This window comes from Bufo gargarizans, chromosome 5, assembly GCF_014858855.1.
Source record: "Bufo gargarizans isolate SCDJY-AF-19 chromosome 5, ASM1485885v1, whole genome shotgun sequence".
NCBI lineage: Eukaryota > Metazoa > Chordata > Amphibia > Anura > Bufonidae > Bufo > Bufo gargarizans.
Window position 1 is genome coordinate 204,309,395 of NC_058084.1, and position 25,100 is coordinate 204,334,494.

Here is a 25,100-nt window from a genome sequence, read left to right on the forward strand (position 1 = left end):
TGATAGACAGCTATCTGTGTATACATAGTGTGGGGATTCCCTCTGGTAGACAGGGTGTGCGGACGCAGTACAGAGGCAAATTACAAGTTCTTAAATCAAACTTAAGTGTTTGTTCACACATCAAGTAAAAACATAACGTTACTTTGCAGTCTTGGTGTTAGTTCACACACAATGGAAAGTCCACATAGCAAAAGTTACCTTGTTGGCAGTTCTATCTCCAGCAGTCCATAGCAGGCTTTTAGGGGGCCTGTTTGCCCTAAACACAGGTCTCAGCCCTCCAGCAAGGCACAAGCCTCAGATCCCAGCACATACAGACTTTGCTGCTGAGCCCAGCTGTCTTTTAAGGACAGCTAAGTGCTGTCAAATCCAGTCCGGTGTTTGACCCCACCTGGCTGCAAATCAGCCCAGCAGCACACTCTGGGAGGAAAATGCCTGTTTTCCCAGACCATACCCTTTACTGTGTCACAATAGTCATAGAGGGAAGGCTGTCAATCACTGATAGGACCACCTCCTGGACTTCAAAGCCTAGAATGAGCACAGATAAATGAGTAAATAAAGTTATACTGAATCGTTTACGATAAAACTATATAGCAATCTGCTCAGCTCCTTCTCCTCTGTAACATGCTGCCTGAAGCTCAGATACCATATTCAATGTGACAGGTTCACTTTAATCTTTTAGGAAAGTCTTACCAGTATTCCAGACCACCATGGTGTTCCCACATGGACTTCCCCAAAGCATCCAACTATAATGATCACTATGGCTGTGACAAGCTGTATAACCTATCAAGAAAAGTACAAATAAGACACATTAAACAATCAATTTTATAGTATTCAAAATGCACTGCCTTTAATATTTTTTAAATAAACCGAAAAGAGAGAGTTCTCTTTACAAAGTCTCCAGTGCTACCTATAGGTGGCTACCATCTATCCACCTTAAAGATGTTTCTTTGCACCCTTATTCATGAACACTAAGATTTTTAAAATTACTTTCTCCCTCCTTACACTGAAACTAAGAAACATTAATTTGCAGGAGGCACTTGAGTAAAGTCTTAAGGGTACTTTCACACTAGTGTTTTTGTTTTCCGGTATTGAGTTCCATCACAGGCGCTCAATACCGGAAAAAACTGATCAGTTTTATCCTAATGCATTCTGAATGGAGAGCAATCCGTTCAGTCCCTCTTACGTTTTTTGGACTGCTGCAGTTTTCTCTCCGGCCAAAAATACTGAACACTAGCCGGCATTAATTTACATTGAGGTGTATTAATGCCGGATCCGGTATTAAGTGTACCGGCAAAACGGATCCGGCTTTCCGATCTGCTCATGCATAAAAATGCCCAAAAATGTATACCGGATCCATTTTTACAGATGACACCGAAGAGACGGATCCGGTATTTCAGTGCATTTATCAGATGGATCCGCATCCGGATCCGTCTGACAAATGCTATCAATTTGCGTCTGGATTGCCAGCGATGGAACTGCCTGTCGGAATCCTCTGCTGCAAGTGTTGAAAAGTACCCTAAATTGAATCGAGAAGATCATTGGTCCACTTGGTTGCGCATGTGCAATTACTCCGCCAGGTTGGCATCCAGGCCACGTGTTTTTATCTTCTACACCAGTTTTCTGGCGTAGAAGAATACTAAAATCTAGGTCAGCCAGGGGCTGGCGTAGATTGCAGTTCAAGTGCGCTGACAGCCGGATGCTGTGGCTAACTAAGGCGTAAGCCTCCTCATAAATCAGGTGCAGCGCAGCAGCACGCCTATGACCCTATGAAATTTGACATGTGTCACTTTATGTGGTAATAATTTCGGAATGCTTTTACTTATCCAAACCATTCTAAGATTGTTTGTTTTCTTGCGATACATTGTACTTCATGATAGTGAAAAAATGTTGTCGATATAATTCACCTTTATTTATTAAAAATCCAAAATGTACAGAAAATTTGAAAACATTAGCAATTTTAAAAAAATTTAGTTCTCTGCTTTTAACCACCTCAGCCCCCCCCCCCTAGCTTAATGACCAGACCACTTTTTACAATTCTGCACTACACTACTTTCACCGTTTATTGCTCGGTCATGCAACTTACCACCCAAATGAATTTTACCTCCTTTTCTTCTCACTAATAGAGCTTTCATTTGGTGGTATTTCATTGCTGCTGACATTTTTACATTTTTTGTTATTAATCGAAATTTAACTAAATTTTTGAAAAAAAAATGAAATTTTTCACTTTCAGTTGTAAATTTTTTTTTTAAAAAAAACGACATTCATATATAAATTTTTAGCCAAATTTATTGTTCTACATGTCTTTGATAAAAAAAAATGTTTGGGTAAAAAAAAAAAAAATGGTTTGGGTGAAAGTTATAGCGTTTACAAACTATGGTACAAAAATGTGAATTTCCGCTTTTTGAAGCAGCTCTGACTTTCTGAGCACCTGTCATGGTTCCTGAGGTTCTACAATGCCCAGACAGTAGAAAACCCCCACAAATGACCCCATTTCGGAAAGTAGACACCCTAAGGTATTCGTTGATGGGCATAGTGAGTTCTTCATAGGACTTTTTATTTTTTGTCACAAATTAGCGGAAAATGATGACAACTTTTCCCATTTTTTTTTATACAAAGTTGGCATTTGACCAAGGTATTTATCTCACCCAGCATGGGTATAAGTAAAAATACACCCCAAAACACATTTCCCAACTTCTCCGGAGTACGGCGATACCACATGTGTGACACTTTTTTGCAGCCTAGGTGGCCAAAGGGGCCCACATTCCAAAGAGCACCTTTCGGATTTCACAGGCCATTTTTTACAGATTTTGATTTCATACTACTTTGCACGTATTTGGGCCCCTAAAATGCCAGGGCAGTATAACTACCCCACAAGTGACCCCATTTTGGAAAGAAGACACCCCAAGGTATTTCGTGATGGGCATAGTGAGTTCATGGAAGTTTTTATTTTTTGTCACAAGTTAGTGGAATATGAGACTTTGTAAGAAAGAAAAAAAAAATCATAATTTTCCGCTAACTTGTGACAAAAATTAAAAAAAATTTATGAACTCGTCATGCCCCTCACGGAATACCTTGGGGTGTCTTCTTTCCAAAATGGGGTCACTTGTGGGGTAGTTATACTGCCCTGGCATTTTAGGGGTGTGAGAAGTAGTTTGAAATCAAAATCTATAAAAAATGCCCCGTGAAATCCGAAAGGTGCTCTTTGGAATGGGGGCCCATTTGCCCAACTAGGCTGCAAAAAAGTGTCACACATGTGGTATCGCCGTACTCAGAAGAAGTAGGGAAATGTGTTTTGGGGTGTCTTTTTACATATACCCATGCTGGGTGAGAGAAATATCTTGGCAAAAGACAACTTTTCCCATTTTTTTTATACAAAGTTGGCATTTGACCAAGATATTTATCTCACCCAGCATGGGTATATGTAAAATGACACCCCAAAACACATTCCCCAACTTCTCCTGAGTACAGCGATACCACATGTGTGACACTTTTTTGCAACCTAGATGCGCAAAGGGACCCAAATTCCTTTTAGGAGGGCATTTTTAGACATTTGGATCCCAGACTTCTTCTCACGCTTTAGGGCCCCTAAAAAGCCAGGGCAGTATAAATACCCCACAAGTGACCCCATTTTGGAAAGAAGACACCCCAAGGTATTTCGTGATGGGCATAGTGAGTTCATGGAAGTTTTTATTTTTTGTCACAAGTTAGTGGAATATGAGACTTTGTAAGAAAGAAAAAAAAAATCATAATTTTCCGCTAAGGCTACTTTCACACTAGCGTTCGGGCGGATCCGTTCTGAACGGATCCGCCCATAATAATGCAGACGGAGGCTCCGTTCAGAACGGATCCGTCTGCATTATATTAGCTAAAAAAAGCTAAGTGTGAAAATAGCCTGGGACGGATCCGTCCAGACTTTCAATGTAAAGTCAATGGGGGACGGATCCGCTTGAAGATTGAGCCACATTGTGGCATCTTCAAACGGATCCGTCCCCATTGACTTACATTGTAAGTCTGGACGGATCCGCACGCCTCCGCACGGCCAGGCGGACACCCGAACGCTGCAAGCAGCGTTCAGCTGTCCGCCTGTCCGTGCGGAGGCGAGCGGAGCGGAGGCTGAACGCCGCCAGACTGATGCAGTCTGAGCGGATCCGCCTCCATTCAGACTGCATCAGGGCTGGACGGCTGCGTTCGGGTCCGCTCGTGAGCTCCTTCAAACGGAGCTCACGAACGGAAACCCGAACGCTAGTGTGAAAGCAGCCTAACTTGTGACAAAAATTTAAAAAAATTTATGAACTCGTCATGCCCCTCACGGAATACCTTGGGGTGTCTTCTTTCCAAAATGGGGTCACTTGTGGGGTAGTTATACTGCCCTGGCATTTTAGGGGTGTGAGAAGTAGTTTGAAATCAAAATCTATAAAAAATGCCCCGTGAAATCCGAAAGGTGCTCTTTGGAATGGGGGCCCATTTGCCCAACTAGGCTGCAAAAAAGTGTCACACATGTGGTATCGCCGTACTCAGAAGAAGTAGGGAAATGTGTTTTGGGGTGTCTTTTTACATATACCCATGCTGGGTGAGAGAAATATCTTGGCAAAAGACAACTTTTCCCATTTTTTTTATACAAAGTTGGCATTTGACCAAGATATTTATCTCACCCAGCATGGGTATATGTAAAATGACACCCCAAAACACATTCCCCAACTTCTCCTGAGTACAGCGATACCACATGTGTGACACTTTTTTGCAGCCTAGATGCGCAAAGGGACCCAAATTCCTTTTAGGAGGGCATTTTTAGACATTTGGATCCCAGACTTCTTCTCACGCTTTAGGGCCCCTAAAAAGCCAGGGCAGTATAAATACACCACATGTGACCCCATTTTGGAAAGAAGACACCCCAAGGTATTCAATGAGGGGCATGGCGAGTTCATAGAAAACATTTTTTTTTAGCACAAGTTAGCGGAAATTGATTTATTTATTTTTTTCTCACAAAGTCTCCCTTTCTGCTAACTTGAGACAAAAATGTCAATCTTTCATGGACTCAATATGCCCCTCAGCGAATACCTTGGGGTGTCTTCTTTCCAAAATGGGGTCATTTGTGGGGTGTTTGTACTGCCCTGGCATTTGAGGGTCTCCGCAATCATTACATGTATGGCCAGCATTAGGAGTTTCTGCTATTCTCCTTATATTGAGCATACGGGTAATGAGATTTTTTTTTTCCGTTCAGCCTCTGGGCTGAAAGAAAGAATGAACAGCACAGATTTCTTCATTCGCATCGATCAATGTGGATGAAAAGGCGTCTGCCAGGACATAGGAGCTCCGCCCTACATCCATACCCACTTAGCTCGTATGCCCTGGCAAACCCAATTTCTCCATTCACATCAATCGATGTGGATGAATAAATCATTGCCGGGATTTTTTTATTTTATTTTTTATATACAAAGTGTTTGCCAAAGCATATGAACACTGCCGCCTCCTCAGCTCATATGCCTCGGCAAACATATCTGTTACTGCAGAGGAGAAATCTCGTCTTGCAGCACTGCATACACCGACTTTTGTGTAATCTGACGGCAGCGCAATGCTTCTGTCAGAAAGCAAATCAGTGCTGCAGCTAGTTGATCGGTTGGTCCACCTGGAAGGTAAAAAAAACTAAACAAAAAAGAAAAAACCAGGCCGCAACGCAATACATTTATTAACTTTATAATAACATTTGAACAGAACATATAAACTTTATTTAACTTTTTGAACAGAACGTTAACTTTTTTGCTTACTGGTGATTTTTTTTTAATTTGATTTTTTTTACCTTTATAGGACAAACCTCCCCATGGGGCAATGTGCAAAGCGCAAATCGCCCAAAGATGTGGCGAAGTACATTATGCACTTTGTCCCAGGTGAAAGGAGAGGTTTGCAGCAGCTCTGTGTGAATGGGCCCTAATAGCCCTGTGTGCCTGTCCTGTGAGATGTGATCCCTATGCTAAGTGTACCTGTGTGTGGTACTTCCGGAAACACTCCCCTAAGCATAGGGCAGGGTTTTCAGGGCAGTCAGGACAGAAATAGCGGGTGTCACGCCTTATTCCACTCCTGCTACACACACGACATCTTTTTCGGGGTGACTGTTGGGTTGAGGTACCAGCAAAGACATTGGGGAAATGTCGCTCGTGTAGACGGCTCACTACACTGGTGGATGGGGCCACGGAACCTCCTGGATACAGGAGGTTCTCGATGACCTCTTCCTGAAATTTGAGGAAGGATCCTGTTCTCCCAGCCTTACTGTAGAGAACAAAACTATTATATGCAGCCAATTGAATTAAATATACAGACACCTTCTTATACCAGCGTCTGGTGCGTCGGGAAACTAAATACGGAGCCAACATCTGGTCATTGAAGTCCACCCCTCCCATGAGCGAATTATAGTCGTGGACACAGAGGGGCTTTTCAATGACACTGGTTGCTCGTTCAATTTGTATTGTCGTGTCTGCTTGGAGGAGAGCATGTAAACGTCATGCTTGTCTCTCCATTTCACCGCGAGCAGTTCTTCATTACACAAGGCAGCCCTCTCCCCCCTTGCAAGACGGGTGGTAACGAGCCGTTGGGGGAAGCCCCTGCGACTAGGTCGCGCGGTGCCACAGCAGCTAATCTGTTCTAGGAACAAATGCCTGAAGAGGGGCACACTTGTGTAGAAATTGTCCACATAAAGATGGTACTCCTTGCCAAATAAGGGTAACACCAAGTCCCAGACTGTTTTCCCACTGCTCCCCAGGTAGTCAGGGCAACCGACCGGCTCCAGGGTCTGATCTTTACCCTCATAGATCCGAAATTTGTGGGTATAGCCTGTGGCCCTTTCACAGAGCTTATACAATTTGACCCCATACCGGGCGCGCTTGCTTGGGATGTATTGTTTGAAGCCAAGGCGTCCGGTAAAATGTATAAGGGACTCGTCTACGCAGATATTTTGCTCAGGGGTATACAAATCTGAAAATTTGTTGTTGAAGTGGTCTATGAGGGGCCGAATTTTGTGGAGCCGGTCAAAAGCTGGGTGGCCTCTGGGACGGGAGGTGGTGTTGTCGCTAAAGTGCAGGAAACGCACGATGGCCTCAAATCGTGCCCTGGACATGGCAGAAGAGAACATGGGCATGTGATGAATTGGATTCGTGGACCAATATGACCGCAATTCATGCTTTTTGGTTAGACCCATGGTGAGGAGAAGGCCCAGAAATTTTTTTAATTCGGAAACTTGGACGGGTTTCCACCGGAAAGGCTGGGCATAATAGCTTCCCGGGTTGGCGGCTATAAATTGAGTGGCATACCGTTTTGTTTCTGCCACGACTATGTCGAAGAGCTCCACAGTCAAGAACAGCTCAAAAAATCCCAGGGCCGAACCGATCTGAGCTGTCTCAACCCGAACTCCAGACTGGGCGGTGAAAGGGGGAACTAATGGTGCGGCTGAAGTTGGGGACTGCCAATCAGCGTTTGCTAGCACCTCAGGGACTCTAGGGGGTCTACGGGCCTGTCTGTGCGGTGGCTGCGACGGGGTAACTATTGCACGTGCCACCGTACCAGCTTCAACTGCCCTTCTGGTGCTCGCCACTTCACCATGTTGTACGGCAGTGCTGGTACTAGGTCCAGGGTGGGCTGTGCTGCTGGTGTATGCCTCACCACGTAATCCGACAGCACCAGCCCCTCTCTGCTGCCGTTGAAGCGGATCCTGCGCAACCTGTGGTGTAGCAACACAGGGCCGGGTACGCCTGGTGCTATCAGGGACCTCAACCTCCTCGTCCGAACTTTGGGTCAGACTGCCACTGCTTTCTACAGGTTCATATTCTGACCCGCTAGATTCGTCAGATGAGGGTTCCGATTCCTCATCCGACTGGGTCAGAAGCCTGTAGGCCTCTTCAGAAGAATACCCCTAGTTTGACATTTGGACTACTAAATTTAGGGGGTATTCCCTGAGACTACCCAAGAAAAAAAGCAAGCCTGTCTTACAAATGGGAGGCTAGCGATGTACCGGAAGCTGCTGTGATTGATAAAAAATATCAAAACTGATTTATTTATTTTTATCGTCACAGCGCTTGTAAAGTATTGTGCAGTTATAAAAAAAAAAAAATCGTTTTGTCACTGCGGCGGGGCGGACGTGGGTGAACGCACGTGTGGGCGACCGATCAGGCCCGATCGGGCAAACACTGCGTTTTGGGTGGAGGGCGAGCTAAGGTAACACTAATACTATTATAGATCTGACTTTGATCAGTTATGATCACTTACAGATACTATAAAAGTACAAATGCTGATTAGCGATACGCTAATCAGCGAATCAGTGACTGCGGTGCGGTGGGCTGGGCGCTAACTGATTGCTAACTACCTAACCAAGGGGCCTAAACTATCCTAAAACCTATCAGTCAATACCAGTGGGAAAAAAAAGTGACAGTTTACACTGATCACTTTTTTCCCTTTCACTAGGTGATTGACAGGGGCGATCAAGGGGTTAATTGGGGTGATGGAGGGTGATCTGGGGGCTAAATGACGCATCCCTGCGTGACTCTGCCTGAGACTGCCACCTCCGGACCGCGATTCTGCGTTAGGCGGTCCGGAGGCGGTTAAGGCAGATTGTGATACATCATAAAAGAGTTATTACTTTACATTTCCCATATGTCCAATTTCATGTTTGCATCATTTTGTATATGTAATTTTATTGTTTAGGCTCTTATAAGGCTTAGAACTTTAGAAAATTTCTGAAACTCACTTTTTTAAGAACCAATGCAGTTATGAAGTCACTTTTTGGGGCTTACATAGTGGAAACCACCTATAAATGACCCCATTGTAGAAACTACACCCCTCAAGTTATTCAAAACAGATTTTACAAACTTTGTTAACCCTTTAGGTGTTCCACAAGAATTAGGCTTCTTTCACACGAGAGTGTCTGGATAAGGTCCGGATACGTTGCAGCAAACCTGCGCGAGTAGGTATGCAATCACCATGGTGATGGATCATGTGACGGACCATGTGATGAGCGTAGTGACGTCATCAAAGGTCCTTTTCCTCACAGAAGAAGACAGAAGAGATGCCAGCTGCGCGAACAAGTGGATTAAGGTGAGTTAAATTATTTTTTTTAACCCCTCCAGCCCTATTGTACTATGCATTCTGTATTCAGAATTCTATTATTTTCCCTTATAACCATGTTATAAGGGAAAATAATAATGATCGGGTCTCCATCCTGATAGTCTCCTAGCAACCGTGCGTGAAAATCGTACTGCATCCGCACTTGCTTGCGTTTTTAACGCAGTCCTATTCACTTCTATGGGGCCTGCGTTGCGTGAAAAACACACAAAATAGAGCTTGCTGCGATTTTCACGCAACGCACAAGTGATGTGTGAAAATCACTGCTCATGTGCACAGCCCCATAGAAATAAATGGGTCCGGATTCAGTGCGGGTGCAATGCGTTCACCTCACGCATTGCACCCGCGCGGAAAACTCGCCCGTGTGAAAGAAGCCTTAAAGGTAAAAGGAGATGACATTTTTTAATTTACATTTTTGGGCAGAGTCTCTATTTTAATTCATTTTTCCCATAACACATCAAGAGTTAACAGCCAAATGAAACTAAATTTTTATTACCCTGCTTCTACAGTTTACAAAAACACCTCACATGTGGTTGTAAACTGCTGTACGGGCACAAGGCAGGGCACAGAAGGAAAGGAGCCCAATATGGGATAATTTTAAGTTGCCATATGACATTTAAAGACCCCCTGATGCACCCCTATAGTAGAAACTCCAAAAAAGTGACTAAGGTAACACTTGTATTGGTACTATTTTGTGGTATATATGATTTTTGATTGCTCTATAATACACTTTTTGTTAGGCAAGGTAACAAAAAAATTGCAGTTTTTTTTTATGGTGTTCACCTGACAGGTTAGATGAGGCATCCTCAACCTGCGGCCCTCCAGCTGTTGTAAAACTACAACTCCCACAAAGCCCTGCTGTAAGGCATGCTGGGAGTTGTAGTTTTGCAACAGCTGGAGGGCCGCAGGTTGAGCATGCCTGGGTTAGATCATGTGCTATTTTTATAGAGCATGTTGTTATGGAGGCGACAATATCAAATATGCCTACTTTTATTTTTCCTTTGTTTCAGTTTTACATAATAAAGCGTTTAAAAAAGAAAATCATATTTTTGTGTCTCCTCTTTCTGAAACCCATATTATTTTTATTTTTGGGTGATTATCTTATATAGGCGCTCAGTTTTTGCGATATGACGGTTTGATTGGTAGTACACTTTTTGTGATGTAAGATGACAAAAATAGTTTTTTTTGGCATGGTTTTTATTTTACAGTTTTTTTTCGCTTTATAAGATGCACTCCTCCCCCCCCCCCCCCCAAAAGTGGGTGTGGGGGGGGGAAATGGGAGAGCGTCTTATAAAGCAAATGGTGCAATTTTTAAATGTCTGACACTGATATATCGCCAGCCACTAAGCTGCACAGCGCAGCCTGCCATTTATCAGTTACAGTAAACCTCTATCACGCAGGGTGGGAGGAGGGCTGGAGGCTGGCAACTGCTGTTGCACTCGTGGTAGGGCCCATTGCAGTCACTGTACTCCATTAAACCGGGCCCCGCTTACAGCAGTCTTAATGCTCAAGCAGTGGCTCTGGTTTGTTAAACTACCATAATCGTCTGTAGTAGTACTCAGTAACAAAGCGGCGGGCAAGCCGGCAGTGTAACATCACTTACTCAGTCATGCTCCTCCCACTTCATTAATGAAGTTGACTGAGCAGGAGCGTGACTGAGTGAATTCAAAACCCACCAAAAGCACACCTTTTGGTTCAAAATATATTTTTTCTTATTTTCCTCCTCAAAAACCTAGGTGTGTCTTATAAAGCGAAAAATACAGTATTTTTTTTACGGTTTTCATCTGGGTAAATCATGTGATATTTTTATAGAGCAGGTTGTTATGGATGCGGCGATACCTAATATGTTTTTTATTTTATTTTTCTATTTTTTACAATTAATATGTCTCTTTTTGTGGGAAAGGAGCGTTTGTTTAATTGAAACTTTAATTTTTTTTATTGTTATAAACACTTTTTTCATTTATTTTTTTTGTCCCACTATGGGTCTTCAACATTACGAGGTCTGATCCCTGTTTCAATGCAGCACAATACATATGTATTGTACTGCATTGAATACCAGTGTATTATACAGTGTAATACGCTAATAGTTTGCCTATGCGACTCAGCCTAGGCCTCTGTAGCTGCCGGGCCCCAAGGCCTTTGAAAGGCTTGGGGCTGTCATGGCAACCATTGGGTCCCCGCCACCGCAACACGGGAACCCGATGGCTCAGAAGAGGGAGCGCAAACCTCCCATATGCTGCGGTACTGCATGTGGGGGAAGAGAAGGACAGCAGGACGAGAATTCTCATTCTGGGGCACAAAGTACCGGCCATTTAGAACTAGCATTCTCGTCCTGGGTCATTAAAGGGTTAAGTACAAGAATGAGTTGTTTTTAATGAACATACAGAAGAAAATAGTAGACTAAGCTTGGTACTTTGAAAACAGAAATACTTACGGCAGGTATAAGAGGCTTTTGTTTGAGGAACATCTGTGTCCAAGATTCTGGGAGAAAGCCATTTTGATTGTCCATGTTGTTTCTGCTAGAAGAGTATTTTATTTTGTTAATTTAAGTTCTAGACATTTATTTAGGCTCTCTAGGGTAAATGGAACATTATCATGAGTAGGGATGAGCGAATCGACCTCGGATGAAACATCTGAAGTCGATTTGCATAAAACTTTGTTTGAATACAGGGGCGTAGCTAAAGGCTCATGGGCCCTGGTGCAAGAGTTCAGCTTGGGTCCCCCTTACCTCAAACCTTCGTGCTGCATGAGGCAAAAATTGAAACTGCACCTCCCCTCCTCCATACTAAATTCTTAACCTAACCCCTCCTGTCCAGCCAGAGGTGTAACTTGCATACACTTTCTATAGTACCAGTGTCTTCTTATGTGGCACAAGGGTCTTTGGGCCCCTCAGGCTCCTGGGCCCGGTAGCGACTGCTACCTTTGCACCCCTTATAGCTACGCCCCTGTTTGAATACTGTATGGAGCGAGTATTAGAATGTATTGGCTCAGATGAGCCAAAGTTATTACTTCCCGAAGTCTCGCGAGACTTCGGGTAATATCTTCAAAAACTAATTTCTACTGTTAAAAACCTTTTCCCGAACCACTTGGAACTGAACCAGATTTTTTTTTTATAATTGCATTTTACTCATTCTGGGCTAAAAATCATTTTTTTCAATTGGACTTTATTAAAAATATTGAGCTGTTTTGCCACAAGGGGTTGACTGTCTAGCTGTGAGAACCATACTTTTTACTTTCACTTTGTGCCTGTCATCTAACAGCCCTTATCTGTAATTTACTAATAAACACTTATTTAAGCCACATTCTTATCAGTGAGATAAGAACTGAGTTATAATGAGTGTTTATATAAAAATGATTTTTAGTTCAAAATGAGTACAATGCAATAATAAAAAAAATGCCCCAAAAGTATACATAACCTTTAAAGGAACATCTACCTCTAGACATCCCCTAAACTCCAGGTTAGTAGCACCTGACTGTTTGCAGTATTGGCTGTGTTCTGGTTACAAACTATGCCAGGTCCTTTGCTCCCATCTTGCCCTTTCGGTTTATGCTTGGACCTTTTTGTAATGAACTCTCTGTTATCCCCAGTACCATCAAGTTTAGATCCCTGGCATTTTTGGCATGGCTCAGACTAACTTCTCAGTGTTGACCTTTGGGTATCCTGACTTATGCTACTGTTTTTACACCAGATTTCTGCTTCACATACTCTGCAGTAAACCTTCTACTCAACAATGACCTTTACAAAATGCCCAAAATCTGCATCCCACTGACTACATTTTGGATATGACCACACAAAAAAAGTTATGGCTCCGGGAAGACAGGGAGCGAAAAATGATAACCCAAAAATGAAAAAAAAACTCTGGTATCCAAGGGGTAGGCATTACGGTATGTTCACACATTGTAGATGTGGTGCAGACATTTCTGTAGCAGAAATCATTTTCAGAAATTTTGGATATTTGTATTTTAGTTCAGCATAAATTTTGGTTAAATCCTAAATATTTCCATAATTTTCAGCAGTATCTCTATAAAATTAATGAAAGTAATGAAAAATGTGTATGAATGTTCTTAACATCACAGGTCTAGGCTGAAGTGCATTAGACCAGACACTCTCATACATACTATTAGCGTTCAGTACTTCTAAATGATAGCTGCACTATAAAACTTACCGTACTTTGGTGTGCTGTGAATCTTCTCCAGACAGGTGTGACTGTACCAGACGATGCGACTACAGATTGTTCTATAGAGAATGGCATGGGGCTTTAGAAGGATGTTTAGTAACAAATCCAATGATGAAATAACAATCTACAGTTAAGAACGTCACAATTTCCTTATAGTTATTACTTGCAACACATGGTATCAGGAGGTTTGAGAAGGAACGTTTGTCCTTTGCAGGAAAAATATTGCACTATAGTTTTTAAAGTCAGGATTCTTTTAGTGGTATTTTTATGGTGGAAGCATTTTTGTATGTGCCTAATGTCATACAGTAGCACCTCTCATATGAACTGATTGGTGACACATCCATGCTCGTTTTATGTGGACACTTCTTTCAAAACGGTTTTGCAAAAGTTACATTATTATAATAGTTTTAGGACTATTGCCTACATGTAGCTGACACGCCATCTATTGGTAACACCCAGCAGTACCTGTACTGCAGACAATTCATTCATAAACTTCTAGCAGGAATGGCACAGCACAGAGTCATAAGAATAGATGCTCCAGAACTATTACAAGAGGAATGCAAGTAAGTACTGAATCTGACAAGTCAGGGCAGGTCCTCTTTAACCCTTTCACCCCAGGAGGGTTTTTTGTTTTTTGCTCCTTGCATTTTCAGGGCCATAACTTTTGTATTTTTCTATTCACTTAGCCTTATGAGTGCTTGTTTTTGCGAGAAAAGTTGTACTTTCTAATGGCATCATTTAATATTGCATAAGATGTAGTGGGGAACTGGAAAAAAATTCCAAATGGAGTGGAATTGAAAAAAAACCTGCATTTCTGCAACAGTTTTATGGGTTTTTATTTTACGGAGTTCCCTAAGCGGTAAAACTGACCTGTTACTGTCATCCTCTGGGTCAGTACGATTACAGCATTACCACATTTGTATCGTTTTTTCCTGCATTTTACTACTGAAAAACATAATCTTGAAAAAAAAGATATATATTTCTTTTCATTGCTTTATTCTGACCCCTATACATTTTATGTAGCTATGTGTACGGAGCTGTGTGGGGCTCTTTTTTTTGTTTGTTTTTATTGATAATATTTTGGGATGTGTATGACTTTTTGATAAATTTTCATAAAGTTTTTTGTGGGAGGTAAAGCAACCAAAAACTGTGGATTGGCCATTTTCACTTTTTTTCTGTTTCGCCATATGGGATAAATATTTTTATATTTTAATAGTACAGACATTTTCACGTGTGACCATGTCCATGATGTTTATTTTTTTTATTGTTTATCTATTTTTATTTTGGGGAAAGGGGAGTGATTTAATTTTTTTTTTAATAGTTCCCGTAGGGAACTTGAACAAGCAAAATGACAAAGTAAAGTTAAGAGGCAGAGAAATGCTCAAAACCCCAAATGCTTTTGCGCATTTCAAGCTGGGGGAGCAAATCCTGCACATGTGATCCGTTGCTAACAGCAATCCCCAGCAAAAATGCATGCAATGGAGGATGCCTGCAACGGACCACATGTACCACAAGGACATACTAAACAGGATAGCCAAATGTGCGGATGTGATTGATTATATAAAACAGAACATTGCAAAAAATGGTGCACTACAATGGTAAATGCAATTGACAATATATGTTAAACCCTCACTCTGATATTAAAAATGAGACTTTTGCCAATATATTCTTATATCAAGAACATACCGGAGCCCGTGCACCTCGTCAAGGTCTCTCATAGTGGCACGGGACCTAACGCTAACCTACCTGTGCCGTATGGGCAATTACAGGGGCCGTATGGGCTATTGCAGGGGTATAAGGTCCAACACACAGTGAACAACTCCCAGTTACCTCCAGTGTTCAATCACATATACAATGGGAGGAGGCTGTTAGTCCCACCTATCACTGAGTCATGTGACGCAGGCTACACAGGTGCACCTAAATAATACTCAACCTGGAGTTGCCACACCGCCAGGTACACATATACAAACAAAATGACAAAGTAAAGTGGTCTCAAGAGGCAGAGAAATGCTCAATCAGATTGCTTCTCTCATAGACCCCAATGCATTAGGGGTCTATTGATCGCATATAATAGCCCTGGGTGTCTGCTGTTTAAAACGGCAGACACCTGGCGGCTTTGGCACCCATGATCTAATGACCCGCCATAAGGTGCTGGGCAAGAAGAGCTAAAGAGTTTTTCCCATTTCACTAAGTAATGCCATATCCCATAACCTCTGGGGCCACCACCAATCCTGAATGAAGGTGCGGTTCTGCATCCCCTTCAATGTTTTTCTCCTGCACAGTGATGTCTGGCTGCCTGGTCACCAAACTAAGCAGCGCTGCATTCCCTTCATTCTCAGGATCAGGGGTGATAAAATGATGATAGAAACTCTTTTAAATGTATTAAAGGGGTATTCCCAACATTTATAGCCTATCCATATAGCCATAATACAGCATGAAGTAGAACACTTTTTACCACATGCGATGAAGCATGACAAATTATACAGAAATGTGCAAAGGTTTTAGGCAGGTGTTGAGAAAATGCTGCAAAGTAAGAATGCTTTCAAAAACAGATGTGTTAATAGTTTATTTTGCAAATGCAAAGTGAATGAACAAAAGAATCTAAATCCAAACAATATTTGGTGTGACCACCCTATGCCTTCAAAACAGCATCAGTTCTAGGTACACTTGCACTCAGTTTTTGAAGAAACTCAGCAAGGCAATTGTTACATCTTGGAGAACTAACCACAAATCTTGAGTGTATGTAGGCTTGCTTAAATCCTTCTGTCTCTTCATGTTATCCCAGACATACTTGATGGTGTTCAGATCAGGGCTGTGTGGGGGCCATGTCATCACTTCCTGGACTCATTGTTCTTCTTTACACTGAAGATAGTTCTTAATCACATTGGCTGGGTGTTTGTGGTCTGCAGAATAAATTTGCATGTTCTTGGGTAAAACTGGATGGAGACACGAGTACAATACAGACTCATAGACATCAGATTTGTTTTCAGGAGTAAAGCTATAGCACATGGAATAAATTGTGGAAACATCTACTTTCACTACTGTAATACTATGCTTATGTCACTAATCCTGCATCGCCATTAGGTTATGTTTGTTATGCAGCAAAAAAGCCAACCCAATACCACATATCTTAATACATGATGTGGGGATTCGCTCTGGTAAAAAGGATACGCGTACGCAGCATAGAGGCACCAACCAGTTTGTAACCAATTTATTCACACGTTAGAAAGGACACAGAACAAAAAAAACTTTTAAGCAAAAACGTCACTTTGCAGTATTGGTATCAGTTCACACCGTGCGGCCTGTTCTGCCAACAAGAGTCCATCAGTAGGCTTTAGTCGGCCTGTTTCCCCTCACATGGATCTCAGCCCTCCTCCCCGGCACAAGCCTCACATCCCAATACAGCAGGCTTGTCCAAACTGCGGCCCTCCAGCTGTTCCAAAACTACAACTCCCAGAATGCCTGGATAGCTTACAGCTATTACGGCATGCTTGGAGTTGTAGTTTTGCAACAGCTGGAGGGACACAGTTTGGACATGCCTGCAATACAGAGATTCCTCTGCTGATCCCAGCTGTCTTTTAAAGGCAGCTAGGTGTTAACAAAAACCAAGACCTGCGATCCAGTCCGGTGTTTGATCTTACCTGATTGCTTATTAGTCCAGCAGCACACACTGGGAGAAAAATATAAAGCAAATATACCGTGGCTCACCCAAATCAAATTATGGTTAAGGTGCTCTGTTTTTTGATGATTCACCTAATCATCCCATTAAAAGAACAGTTTTAAAATTTAAAAACAGGCACTCACCATCGGACAGTTAAAAAATTGATATTTATTTAGATAAAATATGATAAAGAATAAAATAACTTTTACCCCTACAGTATTCTTCAATTGTAATGTAAACAATTACTCCTACAATATTCTGCGATTATAATATTCTGCGATTATTTTGGGCACCCAATAATAGATCTCAGATTTCAGGTCTTTGCAATCAAGGATTATAAGCTGTGCAATAGTGTGGAAACAATATATCAAAATATCAAAAAACAGTGACCCTTAGTGCTTAAACATAATATATGAAATAATCAAATGATTATTTGTGCACAATTAATAATAAATACCTTGACCTATTATAACATATAGTACAAATATATAACTGTGAAAAAAAGGAAATTGTGATTGCTATATTTCTTCCCAATAGTAATTGTCACTGATGTTATGTGACGGTATAGGAAGTTGCTTGTGTGACAATATAGAAAGTTGCTTGCAAATTTGAAGTGTAAAACCAGATGTAAGCAGGTAAAACCAATCGCTTAGGAGGCCAGGTATTGATAGTAGGGCTGGCGTCTGGGCGTCCCCCCAGGGAGGAAAATACCTGCCTCCACATACAATTCCCTTTACTGTATTCACATATTCCCCCCCTTTTGTTCAACCTGCACATGCATAAACAGTGAACCCAGGACACTGCCTCCGCGTTTCCCTGCAACCGGCTTGCTCTGTGCTCCACCGTGAACTCAAAGTTTTGCAGTGACCAGAGCCATCTGGTGTCCTAGGACTTCCTTTCTTTGTCCAGGTGGTGACAGGCCGCGGCCAATCCCGTATCGCTCCTTCAGAGATGGCTTGTCGCCAAGCCACGGGCACCTGGTACGGCTATAACCAGACTTTTGCCTGGGGCTCAGTGACAATATCCCGGTGGGTTATCAAAGGGCGTTCAGGGAGGTCAGGGAACACATCCGTATTCCGACTAATGAACTCTCTGGCCCCCTGAGTCTGTTTAGCTAAAAAGGCTGTCAGTAATCTTTTCTGTGGCAGCAGCTTTCCCTGTAGCAGAGGGACCGGAATCTCTTCCCCTAGATAAACCGGCTGCGGGCTGTTCTCAGTACAGGTCTCCCTAACCTTCCAAGGTTTTAGTAAATTGACATGGTAGACCTGCCTCTGCTTTTGCCAACCTGGCTGGCGTACCTTGTAATTTGTGTCTCCAACTTTCTATGCGAGGGACTTACTGTTGACAGGAAGCCCAAAAACCAAAACCGGATCTCCCAGGCTACAGTTACAGACCCCAGATGCTCGATTATAAGCCTGATTCTGGGCTGGCTGAGCTATCTTCCTATGCTCCTTACCTATCCTATTCAGTGGGATTGTCTCCCACCACCCACCGGACCTACCACGGGCTCATCCGTCTTGGGTTTTCTAACACTTCAACTATAGTTTTCTAACACTTCAACTGGGCCAGGCCTCGCTACTGGAGCTTTCCTATCTCCCGGGGATCCGTATGTACAGTCGTGGCCAAAAGTTTTGAGAATGACACAAATATTAGTTTTCACAAAGTTTGCTGCTAAACTGCTTTTAGATCTTTGTTTCAATTGTTTCTGTGATGTAGTGAAATATAATTACACACACTTCATACGTTTCCAAGGCTTTTATCGACAATTACATGACATTTATGCAAAGAGTCAGTATTTGCAGTGTTGGCCCTTCTTTTTCAGGACCTCTGCAATTCGACTGGGCATGCTCTCAATCAACTTCTGGGCCAATTCCTGACTGATAGCAACCTATTCTTTCCTAATCACTTCTTGGAGTTTGTCAGAATTAGTGGGTTTTTGTTTGTCCAGCCGCCTCTTGAAGATTGACCACAGGTTTTCAATGAGATTAAGATCTGGGGAGTTTCCAGGCCATGGACCCAAAATGTCATTGTTTTGGTCTCCGAGCCACTTAGTTATCACTTTTGCCTTATGGCATGGTGCTTCATCGTGCTGGAAAATGCATTGTTCTTCACCAAACTGTTGTTGGATTGTTGGAAGAAGTTGCTGGCCACCAATGCTAATACTGGGGAGGGAGGGAGGGGGGCCACACTGGCCACAAATGCTAATACTGGGGAGGGAGGGAGGGGGGGCCTCACTGGCCACCAATGCTAATACTGGGGAGGGAGGGGGGCTGCACTGGCCCCTGCTGCCTGGCAGCACCCGATCAGGGGGCAGTTATGTACACAGTTCTTAGTATATTCTAACTTGAAGCGCCCCCATCACTATGGGAACACCTCTGTGTTAGAATATACTGTCGGATCTGAGTTTTCGCAATCTAACTCAAATCCGATGGTATATTCTAACATAGAGGCGTTCCCATGGTGATGGGGGACGCTTCAAGTTAAAATATAACATCCGATTGGAGAAAACTCCGATCCGATGGTATATTAATAGGGACTCCTGACTTTACATTGAAAGTCAATGGGGGACGGATCCGTTTGCAATTGCACCATATTGTGTCAACGTCAAACGGATCTGTCCCCATTGACTTGCATTGTAAGTCAGGACGGATCAGTTTGGCTCCGCACGGCAGGCGGACACCAAAACGCTGCAAGCAGCGTTTGGGTGTCCGTCTCCTGAGCAGAATGGAGGCGGAACGGAGCCAAACTGATGCATTCTGAATGGATCTGCATCCATTCGGAATGCATTGGGGATGTACGGATAAGTTAGGGGCCGCTTGTGAGAGCCTTCAAATGGATGTCACAAGCGGAACCCCAAACGCAAGTGTGAAAGTAGCCTAATAAAGTGCTGATTACATCAAGTTGAGTCATTGCTCAATACATAACGATGAATAGATGCTCAGTACAATTTCTGCAATATCGAATTGTATAGTAATTAAACGCAAAAAAACTTCAGTTTTCAAAGGTCATCGCAATTAATTTATAGGTCCCTTTATCCCAACTCGTTTCCCCCAGTGTGTAAAGTGGGCTGATCAGGGGACATAGATGCAGTATTTAGATAGGCATCAGAGGTATTATTTCACAAATGACCCAACTTGGTGTCCAACAATTTTTTTGTAACACCAGTTGATTATAAATAAAAGATAGATGTTGAGATTCTTTCAGCAAAGGCAATAGTGAGAAGGTATGGAAACCTTTTCTACTTGCGCAGTCTACCTCTTGGGAGGAAAGGGCTAATGTTTCTATTGTGCAAACTTGTTAGGCTGCCACGTGGTCTTCTCCTTCTGCCTTACCGTCACTATTGGCTCCAGCTAAATTCTGCCTCTGTTCTTCTGTCGGTAAGAAGTTCTGCAAGTAGTGCCCCCCTATAAGGAATGGGTATTCTTCTCTGTAATTCCTCTCTATGGAGCTGTCGTAGGGGAAGGGAAAAATGATGATTACACTTACCGGTAATCGGATTTTCCAGACCCCACGACAGCACCCTTCCTTATTCCCTCCCTATTTTTGGTTTCTTGACTTGAGTTGCACAGGGTGTAAAAAAAATATATATTTTTTTAAATAAATAAATAAAAAATAAAATATATATATATACATAATTGGATAAACTAAGCCAGGTTGAAGTCCCTCTCATGCTCTGTAAACTACTGAGGTTGGGGAGAGGCTCCACCTTTTTATTCTGCAGGTTTCCTGTCCCTGGGGGTGGATCCTCTCCCTCTATGGTGCTGTCGTGGGGTCTGGAAAATCAGATTACCGGTAAGTGTAATCATCATTTTCCGGCCCGTAAACTCGGTGGGTTGCTCCAGGGAAGCCCTCACAAGGGTCACCAGACTCCCTGAATCCAGCAGAGCCACCACAGGAGTGACTCCCACATCCACTTGACACAAATGTTCGTTATTGAGAGTCTCTGGAGTGTCTGACGCACTGACCCTTCTGGCATACAATGACTGTCGGTACCCAAAGTTTGTGTCTATGGGCTCAATCAGGTGGGGACAGTCGGCCCGTACATGGCTGGGCTCATGACACCACCAGCAGATTATCAAGTCCCGATCCCCAAAGGGCACATCCTGTGTGGTCTTTCTCAGCTCAAGCCGCTGGGTCTGGGGCAGGGATTTTCTTGGCTTTATTACGCCCTTCCCCAGAGTTCCCCCCTGGAGTTCTTCACTAGCCCTATACCGTTCGACCATGTCCACCATCTACAGGGCACTAGTAGATAAAGCAGCTAAAGATTCAAGGGCCCTGGGGCAAGAGTTCAGCTTGGACCCCTCCCTCAGTGCTTTGTGGCAAGGGGCAGAGGTGCTCCTACTCTTTCTGCTGCTTGAGGCAAACATTACAATGGCAAAAAAAAAAAAATTGTGCTAAGCTGATACTGTACCAGGATACCCACCCCCATAATAGTGTTCCCTAAAGTCCCACCAATTGAAATAATTATCTGCCAGAGTGCACTTAGTGTTAACAGTGCCCCCAATAGTAATAATGTCCCCATTGTGCCCATACTAGTAATCATGTTCCCCGTAGATAAGACCATCACATCCTCACATAAGACCACTATATCCCACCTCAGATGAAACCCCCATATCACACCTCAGACCAAGCCCCCATATAACATCTTAGATCAGAACCCCATATCAAATCTCAGATCAGACCCTGAAATCAACCCTCCATATCAGATCCTCAAATCAGACCCCCATATAAGATCCTCAGACCCCCATATGAAACCTCAGATGAGACCCTCATCAAACCTCCATATCAGACCTCAGTTCCTCCTTGTCAGACCCCCATATCAGATCTCAGATCAGACCCCCAATATCAGACCTCAGATCAGACCCCCATATCACATCCTCAGACCCCCTTATCAGACCTCAGATCAGAGTCAGAACCCCTTATCAGATCCTCAGATCAGACCCTCATATCATATTCCCAGGCCACAATATCAGACCTCAGATCTGTCAGAACCCCATATCAGATCCTCAGACCCCCATATCGGACCTCAGATCAGACCCCCATATTAGACCTAAGATCAGACCCAAAATAAATAAACTTACTTACCTCTCCTGCTCCTCTCCAGGTCCGGTATTATCTCCTTCAATACTTGCCCGTCTTTTCCAGTCCCGCTCAGCACTGTGACCTGACTGGCTACAGCGTCAAGTCATAGTGTGTGCCTACGTCCTGACACTGTACGCAGTCAGGAAAGTGCAGTGCGGCCCGGAGAAGACCAGGGAGAAGGGGTGAGTGCATAGCTTCACTCTCAGCTCCTCCTGCATACTAGTGAGCGCTTCCATAATGAAAGTGCTCACTAGTATTCGCTTTATAAGACGCACTGCATCATATAAAGCGAAAGATAACGTAATTGGCAGTGAGCCACTGGCAAGAAGGGCTCTGTGGTCCCTCTGGCTTAGGGCCCTGGTCGCTATTGCGACAGCTGTGACCCCTCTAGCTATGCCACTGGTGCCCAGCATTTGGATACTAAATTCATATATAAGTTATCGGTCTAAGAGCCATGGTTCCATTTATTTTCAAACATAATAATTCCAGTAGTTTAACTAATTGCAAAAAAATGTATAATAGCGGCTCTCCCCCTTGTAATTATGGATATAGTGCTCTGTCCAATTGATTCACCGAGTCAATATTAATAGATATATTTATGTTTGCAACCGTTGTTTCCTTCAACATATTGATTTGAAACATTAAAATTACATAAAATAAAATAAGATAAAAATACAAAAAAATATATAAAGAATAAAAAAAAATAAAAAAAATAAGGGATAATGAGGTAAAAAGATATTATTAGCCCTATCAATGTGACATCAAGTCCATATACAGTGCTGCCCTTAATTATTCATACCCCTGGCAAATTTTGACTTAAAGTTACTTTCATTCAACATGCAAATAATTTTTGGATAGGAAATGACATATCTGTCTCCCAAAAGATAATAAGACGATGTACACGAGGCATTATTGTGAAAAAAACATTTCTCAGCTTTTATTTACATTTGAGCAAAAAGTGTCAATCAAACGCTTCCTATAATTGCAGACCACCTTTTTGCATGTCTCAACAGGTATTTTTGTTGTTCAATAATTTTTATTACGGAGGTTGTAAATAAAGCAGTATCACATCAGACTTACAGTATTACTGACACACTGGTAGCAGAATACAGCATATGCAGCTTGGTATGACATAACACTTGTACAGCACGACCTCGCATTAACAGCAAATGATGATGGCAATGAAAGAATAATTATATCAACAAAAATAAGAAAAGGAAAACAATATCACAGACGGCAACAACAGACAGGACAACAAGGGAAGGGGGACACAAGAGGAAGGAAAACCCCAGGGTAAGGTGTGTAACTGGTATAATTACTCGCTGCTGCTGCTTGCTTGATCTAGCCAACTACCAAACGCTGGAGTGTCCCTGAACAGAAGCCAGGGAGTCCAAGTTTTAAGATATTTCCCATCGGAACCTTCATCTTCAGCTATTAATTCCTCCATTCTACGTATACCCTCAAAAGTGTCCAACCACTCCTTTATGTTTGGAGCATCTTTAGACTTCCAATGTCTAGGTACAATTAAACGCGCAGCTTGCACAAAAAAACTCAAAAGGGGGACGGAGCCTGGCTGCCTAGCTGAATGGCTGTGTGTTGCTGAGCTCCTCAACCTTGCCGGTGAATTAACCCCTATAATCAGCTTACAGCACCGCTCTGATGGGCAAAGTGGGTAGAGACAGATCCAAGGATCAAGCTGATCCCACTCCAGTTCGGTCTAGACAGCCTGACATGGACCAATTTCTAAGAAAACAGCCGAAGCTCAGGTCGGCCGAGACTCCTAAGATGGCGCCGGCTCAGCTATCTGACATGGAGGAAGATTCAGATGCCGGGAGTGTTTCAGATGCTTCCACCTGCAAATCGCGCAAACAGGGGAGATCTTTTACTAAAGCTGCACTCCTTGAAGTGCTTAATTCAGCACTAGCCCCTATTAAGAAGGACTTATCTGAGATAAAGGAAGACCTCAGAGACATCGGGCGCCGGCTGACCTTGAGGGCGCACAGGAAGCTGCTCTTCAGAGAGAGGAGAAGTCATATAATGTGATCATCTCCCACACAGACCTGCTAAATGAAGCGCTCTTGAGGATCAAGAGAATCGCAGCCGCAGGAAGAACCTGAGGATTCGTGGCCTCCCGGAAACGATTGCCAATGAAGCGCTGGAAAAAGTCGCGCGCGAAATTTTCGCAAATATTTTGGGTGCCGAAAATTCGCAGCGAATAATAATCGAGCGCATACATCGTGCGCTCAGGCCCAAACCCAAAGCCTCAGATCCTCCACGCGACGTCATCTGCGGCCTCCTTAGCTATGTTGACACAGCTGCGCTGATGAGAGCTGCCAGAGAAGCTGAGAAGCTGCACTATGAAGGTACGCCAGTCCTGTTTTTCCAAGACCTAGCCCCTTCCACACTGGCTAAGAGGCGTATCCTTCGCCCCCTCCTGGATGCCCTTAAAGCTGCTGCCACTCCGTTTAGGTGGCTATATCCTTTTGGCATTGCGGTCCTTAAAAATGGTCGCCAAATCACCATCCGCTCACCAACAGATCTACAAGCGAGCTGGTCCCAGCTGGGGCTAACCCCCATTGAGATCCCTTTGTGGATGCCAGCCGACCTGGAGGACCCGCCTCTTCCACCGCCCCATGCGGGCGAATGGCGCACTGTCCGCACAAGAAAAGGGCCCAAGACCAGGGCTGAAAATCCTGCTCCAGCTCTGACCTGAATACAGGACCGTAAATAGGCTCTCTACGTTCTATGTTCCTGTTTCATTCTAAGTTTACGGGACTATGTGCCTTATTAGTATTTGTTTACGGTTTAGTATTGGATCCTCCTTTGTCCAGGCTTTTATGATTTTTATCATGGTCTGGCCCATTCCCACTCCCTGCTCTCAGTTTGCAGGGGTTAACCCGGCCTTACCCACGGGTCACCTTTTCCCCCTTTTGATGGCCAATCATTGGCCCTCTTTAGCTCTGCGGGACCCCCCACCTGACAGACCCCGGCTGGTAGCCGTTATGAGAAAGGGTCGCCCTACAGTCAGGTGCTCAGTAGAGCTCCCTATGCAATATGTATTTGCACTACTATTG

General features: G+C 43.3%; 1 long non-coding RNA gene across 1 annotated transcript in view; it reads right to left on the reverse strand.

Annotated features, from left to right (window-relative positions):
* Positions 1-706: 706 nt before the first annotated feature.
* Positions 707-25,100, reverse strand: part of LOC122938008 — a 51,688-nt gene continuing 27,294 nt past the window's right edge. The window contains exons 2-4 of the long non-coding RNA XR_006389960.1: positions 13,272-13,342; positions 11,540-11,624; positions 707-780 (exon numbers count right to left, since the gene is read on the reverse strand). This is a non-coding gene — a long non-coding RNA (uncharacterized LOC122938008). The remainder of the gene's footprint in view (positions 781-11,539; positions 11,625-13,271; positions 13,343-25,100) is intronic.